Source organism: Alosa alosa, chromosome 8 (assembly GCF_017589495.1).
Source record: "Alosa alosa isolate M-15738 ecotype Scorff River chromosome 8, AALO_Geno_1.1, whole genome shotgun sequence".
Classification (NCBI taxonomy): domain Eukaryota; kingdom Metazoa; phylum Chordata; class Actinopteri; order Clupeiformes; family Clupeidae; genus Alosa; species Alosa alosa.
In genome coordinates this window covers 3,981,169-3,985,974 of record NC_063196.1, presented here as the reverse complement: position 1 = coordinate 3,985,974, position 4,806 = coordinate 3,981,169, and positions in this window count along the sequence as shown.

Below are 4,806 nucleotides of genomic sequence, written 5' to 3'. Positions count from 1 at the left end.
CTAGATTTTTTTGTGCCACATTTATAGCCCAATATTAATGCATGCATACTATCGCATACTATTAAGTTGCTATAAACTGTCTTAATTCCTTTGGAAAGCATGTAATGACATGATGCTAGCTATACAAACAGCCAAAGAGGACACATGTAACTCCTCTCCTAGTTACTCTCCACTGGCTGCCTATAGTGTCCAGAATTCAATTTAAATCTCTCAATTTAGCCTATAGTACACTGACTGGATCTGCTCCTTGCTATCTTAATTCAATGATCAAGATAGTATATCCCCAACCGCCCACTGCGGTCTTTTGATGAGCATCTGTTGTGTCGACCAGCCATAAACGCTAGGTAAAATTCAAGACTCTTTTCCTCAGTGGTTCCTTGTTGGTGGAATGAGTTTCCCAGTGCTCTCCGTTCCTGTGATAGTTTTGGGTCTTTCAAGAGGGGGCATATCATGCAATTAGTTTAAAGCGTTTCTTATTTGCATGTTTGCATGTCGGACTTCTGCTAAATACCATAACCATAACCAACCATAGACATTTTCTGATTGCAATTAAAAACTAGATTGTACTGCAAAGCGGTACAAAATATGACCGCCACCCAGTCCAGCACATGTTTTCCACAAAAATAAGTCACGCTGAAAGGCATATATGATTCTAACTGTCTCACTGAATTGCATTATGCACACTCAATTCTCACTGGTATCTGCTAGACAACAAGTACCAAAACATGATTAGTTCATAGATTTTTACATGTAATATACATTTTATACATCCCCACCCCCATCCTGCCTGTTCATAATTCTGAGAAATTCTTGAATTGTGTGCATGTGTGCGTGTACATGTTTATGTTTATGTGTGTGTGGGTGTGAGGGTGGGTGTGTGTGCGTGCATGTGCATGTGCTTGTGTGTTTGCCTGTTTATGTGCCTGTGTGTGTGCATGTGCATGCATGTGTATATATGTCTACTGTGTGAGTATGTGTCATACGTAGGATTACTGTGAATGTATGTGTGTGCGTGTGTATCTGTTTATGCACATGTGTGCATATGGAATGGGTTTACATGACCCCTGGAGGCAAACATACACAAAAAATTGGTCATCCTAGGCCCTACGGTTCTCAAGATATTCACAGAAAACTGTGTCTGCCCTACCCTCCTTTCGGGGGGTCCAGTCCAGCGGGGGGGTTACAGATCAAAACGAAAAGCGATGGTTCCATGCTATCCATGTGGGGTTACATGCCCACCAAGTTTCGTGTACCCCGATCTTTCAGTGTCCCGGGAATCCTTGTTGGTGTACGGTCACTAAATGTACACATAAATTATTTTATTGTAAGGCCCCCCATGAACGAAAGTCCACGAAACTTGGCATGCATTCGGAGGGTGTCATAATGATCCTACACTTTCAATTTCGTGCAGTTTTGACCATGTCAGCCAGAGATATTGTGATGAAAACACCTAATGTTTTGCTTTTTAATTTTTAACTAGGTGGCGCTATACATGAAATAAGTGGTAATGGGATAGGTTGACATGCCCCCTTAAGACCAACATACAAAAAAAAAATGTGGATCTCCTAGGCCCTACGGTTCTTGAGATATTCACAGAAAACTGTCTCCGGCCACCTACAGGCCAGTTGGTGTATAGTAACATAAATTAATTTATTGTGTGGCCCCCCATGAACGGAATTCCACGAAACTTGGCGTGCATTCAGAGGGTGTCATAATGATCCTACACTTCCAATTTCGTGCAGTCACAGATACCTGCGATTACAACACCTCATTTTTACTTTTTTGTGTTTAACTAGGTGGTGCTATACATGAAATGAGTGGTTATGGAATGGGTTGACATGGCCCTTTGAGATCAACATACAAAAAAATGGTCCTCCTAAACCCTACGGTTCTCGAGATATTCACAGAAAACTGTGTCTGCCCTACCCTCCTTTCGGGGGTCCAGTCCAGCTGGGGGGGCTACAGATTAAAACGAAAAAAGGAGGTTCCATGCTATCCATGTGGGGTTACATGCCCACCAAGTTTCCCGGGAATCCTTGACGGAAATTTAGACATGCGAAAAAGAAAAAAACAAAAAATCTGACTAAACCTATATGACCGCCGCTTCGATGCGCGGCGGTCATAATAAATAATGAGCCTGGTAGCCACCTAGCTACCTGAGTGGAATGCGTTTCAATCGGCATATGCTTCATGTAAATGCTTAGTTTAAGGGAACGAATTATTGGAGACTTTAAAGCAACACCAAAGAGTTGTTTGTACCTTAAAATAATGTTTCCAAAATTGTTTCAGTGGTTCATTACTCGTTAGGCCTATAGGGTGAACAGCACTTCTGCATTCGCTTCGCGGCCCTGTTTCGGCAATAACCGCACCATGTAAGTTTGCCAGATCGGGTAGCGGATCTGTAGTTCAATGGAATGGGACATAAGAAACCACAAATTTGACTTGCACGATGTCGCAATACATCGTACTTTCATAAAATCATGCAACATATAGCCTACCTTGTCTGTGGACATCGTTATTTTCAAAGCCCGTGCTGGATAAACAAATGTGCGTGCAGAGGAAAAGTTATTTGGTGTTGCTTTAAGACTCACCAATTCTATTGCACAAAGTCAGACCACTCTTCATATTCTTGTCCATTTTCCAAATCCCAGTGAGTGCAGCCTATGTCAAAGTGCCCTCTCACAGTTTATAAATGTTCAGTAGTGGAAACCAGACAACTCCGCAATCTCATATAACCTCGTCTTTGTTGCCTTTGTGATTTCCTTTTAAAAGGCTCTCTTGTTAAAAAGGAGATATCAATTAGGCCTATGTAAGGGATAATGTATATCTGGTCATTGTCGGGGAAATAAGCCCCGACAGGACGAACAGGACCCCGATTCGCCAGCGGAGGGGTCTTGCTTCATCCCGAAGTGTAGGGACGTATTATTTTCCCGATAATGACCGGCATTCTATACATTTATCACGCTTATTACACGGTTACTTGCCAAAACGAAAAAATCAACTCCACGATATGACTCTTTACATTTATTTGTACCCTTTCATCGTGGCTTTTGCTGAGAAACAAATGGTTCGCAACACACGCTGAACTTGAATCAAACATTCTTTAGAACACAACAGATCAACCACCTGCTTTCAATTTTTAATGAAGTTCAATTGCAAGAAAGGACTACTTGGGGAGTGATATGAAAGACAAATATGAAGCACAAGCCCATTTACCTTGACCGGGTCTCTGTAGTCTAGGCTCTGAGATCTGCACACAGAAACAATTGCTACCAACAAGTGTTGCCAACCACTCAAAGGCAAAATAAAGTGTTCCACCCAAGAACCGACAAGATGCACGTTCAGGAGAGTTTCAATTGTACGGGGAGGGAGTAGGAGCTAGCTTTCTGTTTTGTTTGAACGTCAACAGAAGTGACGTTACCCCACCATCACTGATACAACCTTTAAGTAGCATGCTGTTGGTGCATTTTGACATTGTAAATATTATCTAAGAAGAGTGAAAAGCAGTTTGCAGTAGGCTAAAGCTACTCCTAATTATTGGCTAAATTTTGGTGCCCCCTCTTTCCCTTGGTGCCCTACACACAAGTGCGTATGCGTTATCCAATAGCACCCTTAGCTGGCTTGAGAAAAGTGATTTTGAATTTAAGCTGCTCCCAAGGCTTCCAGTAGTCAGAACAAGCAAGCAAACGGCTTGGACACCCTTACTTATAAAGTTTATGAGAAATGCATTGCTATAGTTGGTATGTCCTTACAATGTAGCCTTATTGACGGGTCCTTGTTTTGGACACCCCTACTTCCAAATTGCTTTGCTGATGCGTCTCAGTCCTTCATGAATCCGTTTGAAATGCAATTCTCCCTTAAACTTTAAGGACATAATATGTCCATTAAGATTTACAATCTGTAAATGTATACATGTTTAATAACACCATGGGTTCGATAAGGTAAATAGGCAATACAATCAGATCAGATTACCTAAATGACTATTAACGCATAAACGGTGTGAAGATTATCCACATGATGGCGCACTATCACAACATAACTGCTGCTGGACTGGACCCAGAGTAGCAGTGAAATTCATCCAAACATGCAGCTGGCAGTGCAGGGCACATCCAATAGAACCTCTTCAGTGACGTGGAAAGGGACGTTTGAGTAGGTGTACATTTGCTTGGAATCAGGAATTCCTGACGGGCTGGCTAATTCTGGGACCTGAAAAGGCATAATCTGCATTTTAAGGGGTGTTGTGTGGTTTCGATAAATAAAGATGAGTAGACATAGGCCTATTGTCTGAACATTATCAAGATTGAATATACTGCAATTAATTGTGACGACTATGGATGTGATCAAACAGATCATTTATTTATATGTTATGGATAATGTAGAAGATGTGTTTGATAAAACGAACCACTTTTCGCAAAATTACTCACTGACTCAATTCAATTTCAGTAAAAAAAAGAAGCCTAACCTTCTGCTAGGCCATGCATGGCGATTCGCTTTTGATTGAATTGACCTTTTTAAACAAAAAAAAATCGAAGTTGTTAGGCCTACATTTTCCACGAATAGTTAAGCCGACTTGATGTCTAAAGAATGTTCAGTTCGCATTTGAGTCAGCAGAGTTCGCCAAAGCATTGCAAGTCAGATTAGCAACTGAGAGGCATCTTGACACCAGGATGCGTGCGTCTACATGTTTACATGTCCATACAACAGAGCATGTTATGTTTTAACTGTCGTTCACAAACTCTGTTAATTGGTAAAAATGGGACTCCTCAAGAAAACAGATATGGGGTAACCTATATGGTTTAGGCGTAA